Genomic DNA, 11727 nt, shown 5'->3' on the forward strand with positions numbered 1-11727 from the left:
TTCCTTATTTCATCCGAAGTTGTTCTCCCTGACTAGTTTCATCCTTGTAAGAAACATTCAGCCTGTGCCCTTCAAAACTAATTTGCAGAGGTTTCATTAATTTGGTATCGGTCCTATCGCCATTTATTTATGACCAAAGCTGTTCATAGACTGGAAGCCATTAACAAGTCTTATTTGTTCTAATTTCATAGGAAGCTGTTGAACCATGGGGTTGTTAAGTAAAGTAACTTCTTTTCCACCTCCGCACAGTAATGAATTTATGTATTTCAACAAACATCTTAATTAAGCAAGGTTGGTGCACTTCCTCTCCAGGTTTTGTTCATGATAATACTGGAGGAATAGTCATGAGCATAAATATTGTTAACTAGTCTTTCGATTAATTTCTTGAATAATGATGAAAACAGTCTTCTGGAGTTATCTTGTTTGGTTAGATGTCTGGTTTCAAATTTCTATGTAAAAGCGGCACTAAGTACATGAAATCATTTTTTTTGTATCTGCCAAGGCCAGGGTTAAGGAAAAAAGATCACTGATAGGAGGAATTATGTAGTTGAGTGTGAGGGGATTCTGCAGGTGCTTAAGTGTTCAACATTAGCTTTTGCAGAGGAAGATAAAAATTGAATTATAGGGGCACCCAAAAATGGTATAAAATGGCCACTACAAGACACTCCCATGTAGTCAAAAGAACATTGACTGAAATATTAAGTCAAAATGGTTTCTGTGGTAGAATACTGGAGGATGTTGGACAGAGAAGGGGAGACAACAGTTTTCCAGAAATGTTTGCAAACTGGAATTATACCAAAGGATTCTAGCATGAGAAATGATGCACCCCTTTCTTGAAACAGCAAAAAGATAAGCCATAAATAGCAAAAATGTTGATCTTACCTTGGTTGTATGCAATCATCTAGAGTTTAGTTAGTGAATACTTGTAAAAGCATCAGCTAATAGGAACAGTCAGAAAGGTTTTGCAAAGAACATTTTTTCTCAATAAATTAATTTTAGCCTTTCGAAGAATTTAGAGTGACTGGAGAGAGAAATTTGATGGATGTTCTGTTTGTGGCTTTATAAATGGTTTTGAATGCAGATGATTACAGGTTTGTGGAATGGACATAAACGTAGCTGAGTCAATTTAGCAGAGAAGTATATTTTGGGAAATATATTAGGAGGAGGCCATTCAGCCCCTTGGGTCTATTCAGTCAGATCATGCATCGTGCCTGATCTCCTAAAAAAATAAGTTCTCACCAAAACATATCTTATAGCCAGTGGCCCAGGGATATCTCTCCATCACCATTCCTGGGTATATCTTGCCCCACCAGCAGGACGGATTCACCAGAGGTGGTATCACAGTGAGCATCCAGTGGGAGGAAAAGGTATTGGAAATTCTCAATATTGATCTGAATCTCATGACATCAAGTCAAACATGGGCAAGGAAATCTCTTGCTGATTACTTCCTGCTGTCCCCTTTGAACTGATGAATCATATTCCTGCATGTTGAACACCACTTGGAAGAGAGCACTGAGGTCAACAAGAGCATGAATGTAAAACTAAAACAAAAATACCTGGAAAAACTCAGCATGTAAACAGCATCTGCAGAGAGGAATACAGTTAATGTTTCGAGTCTGTATGACTCTTCAACAGAATTAAGGAAAAATAGAAAAGAGGTGAAATATAAGCTGGTTTAAGAGGGGGTGGGACATGAATGTACTCTGGATGGGGGACTTCAGTGTTCATCACCAAGAGTGTCTTGGTAGCACCACTACTAAAGGACATATGTGCTTGACTGGGCCTAAGACAGGTGGTGAGAGAACTAACGAGGGATCTCATCCTCACCAATTTGCCTGTTGCAGTTGCATCTGCCTATCCAGTAATGATAGATGTGAGCACCGCATGGTCCTGTGGAGACCAAGTTCCATCTTCACATCTTCGTGTTGTGTAGCACTACCACTGTGCAACATGGAATAGACTCAGACCATGTCTTGTAGCTCAAAACTGGGCATCCATGAAGCGCTCTGGGCCATCAGCCACAGGCTTGCATTCAACTACAATCTGTAAACTCATAATCCAGTGAATTTCACATTCAACCGTTACCATCAATCCTGCATGCCAGGAGAAGCACTAGGCATTTCTAAACATGAACTGCCAACCTAGTGAAGCCTACAGCACAAGACGACATGCATACTAAACAGTGGAAGCAGCATGCTACAGACAGAATAAAGCAATCCAACAAACAATGAATCAGGTTAAAGCTTTGGAGAATTGCTACATTCAGTTCAGTGCCAGTGGACAATTAAGCAACTAACCAGAGGAGGAGGCTCGACAAACACCCCACTTTCCATGAAGGTAGAGCCCAGCACGCCAGTGCAAAAGACAAGGTCAAAACATTTGAAGCCAGAAGTACCAATTTGATTTACTTCATGTGATATCGCTGTGAGATGAAGGCATTGGTTACTTTAAAAGCTGTGGGCCATGACATCCATCCCTGCTGGAGTGCTGAAAACATTTGTATTCCAGAACTAGTCAGTCCCAGAGTCGAGCTGTACCAGTACAGTTAGAATACTGGCATCTACCCGACAATGTGGAAAATTGCCCAGGTATGTCCTGCCCACAAAAAACAGAATGAACACAATCCGGCCAATTATTGCCCCATTAGTCCAATCTTGATCTTCAGTCAAGTGATGTAAGGTGTTGTTGACAATGATATCAAGCCTCAACAAGCTGCTCATCAAGGCTCGGTTTGGGTTCTGCCAGGACCAGTTGCCTCCAGGGGGAGGATTTTCCCCTTGTTGGGTGCAGCAGGCGGGTGTGGGAACAGCCGTGCAATGGTCTGCCAGCCACGATTGGGCCCCTACCGCTGACTCCCCAGAACCCGTCCACCATCTACAAGGTGTAGCTGTAAGGTCTGATACATAAAGGGTTAATACAATGATGTAAGAAGGCACATGACCCAGAGTCAGTCTTGAGATGGATAGATTTGGGTAAAGGTCTAGACTGGAGTCAGTTCCATACCTCTACCCTCTACTGTAAATATATACACAGTTATGAGTTCTTAATAAAGCCTTGCTGTTACCATACTCTAAACAACAAAGCCTACTTCATGGTGTCCGAAGCAGGATTCTTCGCAAGGTACAAGTCAGGGGTGTATTGGGACACAGTCTATTTGCCTGGGTGAGTGCAGTTGTTAAATGTTTTCTGTGTGGGATGCCACCTCCTCTGGTCCCAAGAATTATCAGAGTCAGTATCATTAGATTTAGATGAATAATCCCACCATAGTTTATCTCAAAGTCCTTCACATTGGCATAATGAATAAATTTACAGAAGCTTTGAGATCAGCATTGATAAGATAGCTTTCTGGTTTCTTTACAAATTTTATAATTCTTACTATGAGAATGAAATTGGTACCAAACCAGCACCATTAGACAGGAATCAAGTGCAGGCCAAGGAGGACCTTCCAACTATTTGAGGATGAATTGTTTTTTTTTCATGGGATGTAGACATGGCTGGCTAGGCCAGCATTTATTGCCCATCCTAATTGCCCTTCAGAGGGCATTTAAGAGTCAGCCATGTTGCTGTGGGTCTGGAATCTCACGTAGGCCAGACTAGGTAAGGACAGCAGATTTCCTTCCCTAAAGGACATTAATGAACCAGATGGTTTTTTTTAGGACAATCGGCAATAATTTATTGGTCATCATCAAACTTTCAATTCCAGATTTTTATTGAGTTCAAATTACACAAACTGCTGTGGTGGGATTTCAACCTGGGTCCCCAAAGCATTACCCTGGGTCTCTTATGCTGGTCCAGTGACAATGCCATGGCCTCCACCATTTATATGCTGCAATCTCCAGTAGTGTTTCCTATATGCTGACATCAATTGTTTCATAATTGAGTAGTGCTATTATCAACTGAAGCATCTGATTGATACTCTTTGAAACAAAACTAATGGGAAGAATGCTAGATTACTTTAATAGATAATATTAAGAATTAAGTGCAGGTTGTCAAAGGCTGACTATACCATAAAATTTGATTCATTGTAAGCTGCAGCTGCATGTTGCCATTTATCTTTTCCATTGGTTTGTTTCCTGCACAGAGTAAATTACAAATGCAGCAATTTAATATTGTATCTATATTAATAAAGAAGACATTTTTCTATTTAATTTACAATAGTTGCAGGAGTAAATTGCTGCAAAAACAAAAAAAAGTGTAGGTAATCCCCAAATTATTTTAATAATTTTTTTTAAAAAATGATATCGTAGTTTAAAGAATGTTTGCAAAATTGAAGCTTAGGTATGATTTGGCAAACTAGTTGAAACGAGGAGAGTAGTTGCTACTTTGAACAAGCATATGTTGATATTCAGCAGTGCCGTCATAAAAGAAGGTTTAGAAAAACATCAATTTCATATACACAATGCAATAATAATGTATAATTGTGGCTTGGTGATGAGAAATTATACATGACTCTTTTAATTTAGAAATGGATATAAAGATTTTTTCGTGTAGACTAATGTTTGAATTTTTATAAATTAAGAAATTTTATTGCTTAATATTTTTACATATACTTGCAACTAGTCAGGAGGAGAAAGACAATTCTGTGAAAATATATTACTGGTATTGATGTTTGGCCTATTTGCACAGTATTTGGGTTGAAATCACATTGTGTAATGTTGGTTACAAACATGTGCTAGTATCAATGTATTTATGTGCAATTTTAATGTAGGTAATAAACTGTTTATGTGAAATGCACTGACACCCATTTCAAAACACAGCATTTTCGTATTAATGTTGGATGTTTGAAACCAGTAAAGTAACCCAAAGTACAAGTTTTCCACCCTGTTTTAAACTGGTAAACATGTTGACATCTTTGTCATTAAGTACTTAGTGTCATACAATGCATTCACTTAATTTCTGATAAAATAAAAACAATTGAATTCTTAATAACTTGCAATAAAAATGAGTTGAATGCTTGGGAGGACTTACTGCTTTAAAAAAAACTGTCTATAGTTTTATGGTATCAAATGTTTCGAGGATTATTTATTTTTGATTTAAATTGATAAACCTAATGGCACTACAAAATGATTGCTAATGTGTGCCCCTGTTTAATTATAATTGTACCCAGACTTAATGGGGGTAATATTCCAGTTGAATGTCACTAGTGTTTCTGATACCAGAATAGTGTTTGCCTGCCTCATTTTGCTTTATAATTGCTATGCATTCCTTCCTCTCTCAATTCTCAATACCGCCATCAAATAATCCAAGCAATGGGGAAACCTACAGACGGGACAGAGAATAGAAATGCATTGAAGTTATGACATGGAAAGAAGCCCAACAATCTCTGTGTTTAACTGCTTTACAGGTAATAGAAGGAAAAGGGGGCAGAGAATCATCAAAAATTAAATAGGATCTGAGATCATATGAATATATGAAATAGGAGCAGAAGCAGGCCATTCAGCCCCTCGAACCTGCTGAACCATTCAATCAGATCGTGGCTAATTTGTTTGTGTTTCGAATTCCACATCCCCATCTACCTCCAATAACCTTTGATTCCTTTGCCTTACAAGACTCTATCTACCTCTACCTTAAAAATATTCAATGACCCTGCCTCCACTGCCTTCTGAGGCAGAGTGTTCCAAAGTTGCACAGCCCTCAGAGAATTTTTTTTTCCCCATTTCTGTCCTAATAGGGGACCCCCTAATTTTTAAACAGCTCTGGACTCAGCCACAAGAGAAATCATCCTTTCCATGTCCACCTTGTCAATACCATTCAGGATCTTATATACTTCAATCAAGTAACCTCTCTCACTCTTCTAAACTTCAGTGGAAACAAGCCCAGCCTGTCTAACCTTCCCTTATAAGACAACCTGCTCATTCCAGGTATTAATCTAGTAAACCTCCTCTGAACCACCTCCAACACATTTACATCCTTCCTTAAATAAGGAGGCTAAAACTGCACACACTATTTGAGATGTGGTCTCACCAATGCCCTGTTTAACTGAAGCATAACACCTTTACTTTTATGTTCAATTCCTCCCATAATAAAATATAACATTCCATTAGCCTTCTTAATTACTTGTCGTGCCTGCATACTAACGTTTTGTGACTCATGCACTAGAACACCTAGATCCCTCTGCACTTTAGAATTCTACAGCTGTTCTCCATTTAAGTAATACTCTGCTTTTTTTTATTCTTCCTGCCAAAGTGAACAACTGCACGTTTTCCCACACAATACCCTATCTGCCAGATTTTTGCCCACTCACTCAACCTATCTATACAATGTCCTCTTTCCTACCTATCAACATACTTTCCTACCTATCTTTATGTCATCTGCAAATTTAGTTACCATGCCTTCACTCCTCTCATCTAAGTGATTGATATAAATTGTGATAAGTTGAGGCCTCAGCACCAGCCCCTGCAGGACTCTATTCATCAGATCCTGCCAATCAGACAAATACCCATTTATGTATACTCTGTTTTCTGCCAGACAGCCAATCTTCTATCCACGCTAATATGTTACCCCCTACATCATGAGCTTTTATTTTCCGCAATGACCTTTGATGTGGCCCCTTATCAAATGCCTTTTGGAGATCCAAATACAGCACATCTACAGCGCATGTTACTCCTTCAAATGCAAATAAATTGGTTCAGCATGATGATTTCCCATTCACAAAGCCATGCTGATTCTTCACGATTATCATCAGTTTCTTGAAGTGCCCAGCTATAAACTCCTTAATGATCAATTGTAACCCCTTCCCCATGACAGATGTCAAGCTAACTGGCCTGTAGTTTCCTGTTTTCTGTGCCTCTCTCATTTAGAATAGAGAGGTTATATTTGGTACTTTCCAGTCTGATAGAACCTTTTCAGAATCTAGCGAATTTTAGAAAATTAACACCAGTACCTCATCACCACTTTTAAGAGCCTAGGATGAAGTCCACCAGGACCCAGAGACTTGTCAAGCCCACAGTTCCATCATTTTCATCTGAGACATGAAAATGAAAAATTCATGTGACAAGAAAAAGAATGAGAACAAACAAATAGACAAAGGATGGGGTCATGGAGGAAATAGAGCAGCAGTTCTTTTGTATACTTGCCCTGATACTAACTTGGAGTGGAAAGAAAAATCTGGGTGAGCACCAAGGCCCTCACCTTCCTGGTGACCTTGGCAGGATAATGTCCAGGAGATGTCACCAGTAAGGAACTCTGAAACACTCCAGTTAGGTTTCTACCCCTGCCACAGCACCAGGATAGTTCTCATCACAGTTACAAATGGCATTCATGGCTGTAAAAAATGTAAACTTTTCCTCCTCCTTAACCTGTCTGCAGCCTTTGACATGGTTGACTACACCATCTCTCTCCAACACCTCTCCACAGTCGTCCAGCTAGGTGGGACTGTACTCTCCTGCTTCCTTTCTTATCTATTTGTCATAGCCAGAATATCAATGTCTTCTCTTCCCACCCCCATACAGTTACCCCTCGTAACCTCCAAGGATCTATCTTTGCCCCCTTCCAACAGCCCCCCCCCACCTATTTCTCATCTGCCTGTTGCCCCTCAATGATGTCATCTGAAAACACAATGTTAATTTTCATATGTATGCTGATGACACCCAGATCTGCCTCACCACAATCACTCTTGACTCCTCTGCTGTCATTAAATTACCACATTGCTTTTTTGGCATCAGTACTGGGTGAGCAGAAATTTCTTCCAATGAAATATTGGGAACACTCAGGTCATTGTTTTCGATCCCCTGCTACAAACTTGATTTTCTAGCTACCAAGTGCATCCCTCTACTGGAAGGTAGGGGTGTAGGGGGATAGGTCTGAAGCTGAACTAGACTGTAATCTTGTTGTTTTATTTGACTCTGCGATGAGCTTCTGACCACATATGCACACCATCGCAAAGTCTGCCTATTTTCCCTCCGCAATGTTGTCCAACTCTGCTCCTGTCTCAGCTCACTTGTTACTGAAACCTTCATTTGTTATCTTAAGACTTGAATATTCTCCAGACTGCTGGTTTGCCTTCTACATTGTACCCTTTATAAACGAGGTCATCCAAAACACTTGTGTCCTTACTCGCACAAAATCCCATTCATCAGATCATCCCTTTGTTTGCTGACCTGCATTTGTCTCCAGATTAAGCAAAGCATCTATTTTAAAATTCTCATCCTTTTCTTCAAATCCTTTTCTGGCCTCTTCCTTTCCTATCTCTGTAATCTCCTCCAGCCTCACGAATCTCAGTTTTTTTTGTGTTTATCTAATTCTGACCTCGAGCATCGCTGATATTAATTCCTCCACCATGAGTGGCTGTGCCTTCTGTTACCTGAGCTCTGGAATTCCCTCCCTAAACTTGTCTGCCTTGTTACCTTTTTTTTCCCCCCTCTAAAGAAACATTTTAAAACCAAGCTTTTGGCCATCTTCCGTAATATTGCCATGCTTGGTTTGTACATAGATGCTTTATTAAGTTAAGTGTGCTATGTAAATAGAAGTTATTTTCTTGTTGTTTACTATCTACTTGACATGGGAGGGAAGCAGCGTCTGGACAGCAGGCGAAGCAGAATTTCAGGTGGCACCCAGGAGGCTGAAAACCCCTGGTTCCGATCAGATGAGAGGTTGAGGGCAGGTCTAAATATTCCTTGTGGGTGTGGAGGGGCAGTTGTGTTCCTCTTGGCAATATAAATAAAATCTTAAATTGTCATAAATGGCCTTTTCTGGTTCCTGATCCCATTGTTTTCTCATGGCAGGAAAGCCAAAGCAGCTTCCTCTGTCAGCCTAAAATTAAATTGCTGTAGGACTTGATAACTTCATTATTTCCTGGATCTGCGCATGTACAGTAGGACCTAGCGGGGTTCTTGTCACCTGTTCAGAATACTATGCTAGAAGTGCAGGCTGCTCATTCCGTGCAGTACCCCAATTGACAACACTTCCAGGCAATTTTGCCTGCCTGGTTTTTTCTACCTGGTTAGGATTAAAATTGGCCTTTTCAACCTTTGAAACAATAGATTTTTTTTGAACTGCAGTGGAGAGGATATTCTCCTCCCAATGTCCGTTCCTTATCTAAAACGAGATCCAAATATTGACCAGGAGTTACCAGCTGTCCAAACAATATGTCTTGGATCTGTATAAGCCAACATAGCCAGATTTAGAACATTAACAAAAGGTACTAAATCAAAGTGACAGCAATGCTACACATGTCTACTACACTTGCCCATCCAAACAATTAACATGAATGCTGCAAGCACTCACCTAGCATTTATAAATTGGCACGTTAACCAGGATGCAGATGCTGGAGAACATATACTTGTCTTCCTTTGTCAGTGATATTACAGTCAACAGTTATTGTATCAGTTATATTAGAACATGGTCATGCACCATTTTGGTGAGTATTTCTATTGCATAAATATGGTTGTGATGGTATGGCTTTATGACCATTGTTGTTTATTTCAGCCTATTCCAATCATTTGAGCTTTCTGTTTGGGTGCAATTTATTTTGCAATGTCACTTAAACTTGAAGTTACTATAATTGGATTCTTGGTGACATAAACATATAGAGTTTACAACACAAACAGGCTATTTTCCACAACTTATTAATGCTCCGTACTGGCCTCCGATTGACACTCTTCATCTAATCCTTTCAGCATATCCTTGTAGGTTTGGAATTTGAAGACAATGGTTGTTAAGTATTCTGTTCATTATCCCATCCTTCCTTCTGGGTATTATCTAGAAACTTGAAGCACACTGTACTCTGACTTCAAATGAAAACTGAGCAAAGATGTTAATTAAATTCATTATTAATCAAAAATTAGTATATACCATTTACCAGGTACCATTTTGATCCTTAATGCTATCTGGAGGATGTTCAAAATGCAGTAGTAAGGTTTTCCCTATTTTTCCAGCAAGCTGTATTCTACATGACCTAGCTTTCCATATCCAAGCATGTCCATTTAAGAGTTGGATGAAATTGTAAAGGATCACTATTTGAAAAATCTCTCATTGTGTGATGTTCTGATATTGCTTAGGCTTTGATAAACTCATAAATGTCAACTTAAAAGACTTGCAATGCAGTCACAGCCTGTGAGAAGCTGATGTCTCAAGGATGACCTTAATTACAAGCCTGTCTTATTGAGTCAAATCGTTATCAGACTTTGCAATTTAAGATTCATTATGCAATCTTTTACTTGCATTGGAGGGTGGGTGAAGTGCTTTTTTTGGATAAACTTCAGACCTCAAAGTCGATGTAAATTCTATATTGTGCTATGCATGCACCTTAAGGAGTGTAAGGAGTAGCACTTTTCATTTCCTCTAATACCGAGGAATCAAAAGACTTTATCCATCAGCCATGAATGTTGTATGGGTGAACTCTGTTTAGCTATATAATAGTCATTATACGAGATAAATTTCTGCCCTTGGTGTAGCCTGATTATGGATGTGAACAAAGGCAAGGGAGAGGGGTGCTCCATCTACTGGCATGTTACACAGTAGCCTGAATAAACAAAATCAGCCAAGCAGTGGTCATATCTTTATTTTACATCACCAAAAGTTAAAAGTCTTCCTATTATCTGGATTAAACAGTTGAAAATACGTAAGCCTGTACACCAGCAAGATCAGTGGCTATGAATGGTGGAGAGAAAAGGTGCAAGAGTTGAGAGAAAGCAAAAATTAATCAGTCATGTCAGAGGACAGTGGATTGGTGATTGGTAAATAGAACTGTTTCTCTGCTCACTAAGAGCAGTGGTTTAGCAGGGAAATATAACTGTTTTATTAAACCAATAATGTAAACTAGATCAGCCAGTTAATTAATTAAAGTAAAAATAACGTGAATCAAATCTTTAAAATAAATAAAATGTTATGTAGGGCTGGCTGTGCAAATGGTGTCATAGTTGCAGCATGTGGGAATTTTTGGAGACCAGTAAGATCCTGAGAAATCATCTATAGTAGATGTCTGAAACTTGAACTTTGGTTCAAAGTTGTTGAGCTGAAGTCTGAGCTGCAGACATTGCAATGCATCAGGGCAGGGGAGTTTTATTTGAACACTTGGATTGAAGAGGCACTCAACCCCTTAGATTAAGTGGTAGCTTAGATTTGGTCAGGGATGGGGGAGGAGGTGGGGTGACCTGCATCAGGCAGGTATGAGATCCAGGTTGTGGTGATGAAGAACTCTCAGCCTTTGACCTCATTTAATAGATATGGGATACTTGCTGCTTATATGAATCAGAACAAAGACTGAAGGGAAGCTGGGCAATTTGACCAGAGCAGTGTGGTACAGGAGACTATTGAAGTGGGAGAACTGAAAAGGAATGTGGCAGTGTGTTATTCACAATAAGACATTGTGGTGGAAGAATTAATCCAGGCAGGTCTCTTGGTTAAAGCTGGCTTATTTCCAATACAATTCCTCAATACTACTAACTTTCTAGTAGCTTCCACCCAAAGTGTTCCAGCTGTAACTCTTTCGAGTACAAACCCATTGCCATCTGTTTCAGATGAAGTTATATTGTTTCATAGTTTGCCATTGTGACATTTGAACTCTTGATCTTGGGGTTACAAACCCAGTACCATAAGCACTTGGCTATTTAGGCCAAGCCTGTTTCCACTTGTAACTCTTTCGAGTACAAACCCGTTTCCATCTGTTTCAGATGAAGTTACATTGTTTCATAGTTTGCCATTGTGACATTTGAACTCTTGATCTTGGGGTTACAAACCCAGTACCATAAGCACTTGGCTATTTAGGCCAAGCCTATTTCCACTTGT

This window comes from Carcharodon carcharias, chromosome 18, assembly GCF_017639515.1.
Source record: "Carcharodon carcharias isolate sCarCar2 chromosome 18, sCarCar2.pri, whole genome shotgun sequence".
Taxonomy (NCBI): Eukaryota; Metazoa; Chordata; class Chondrichthyes; order Lamniformes; family Lamnidae; genus Carcharodon; species Carcharodon carcharias.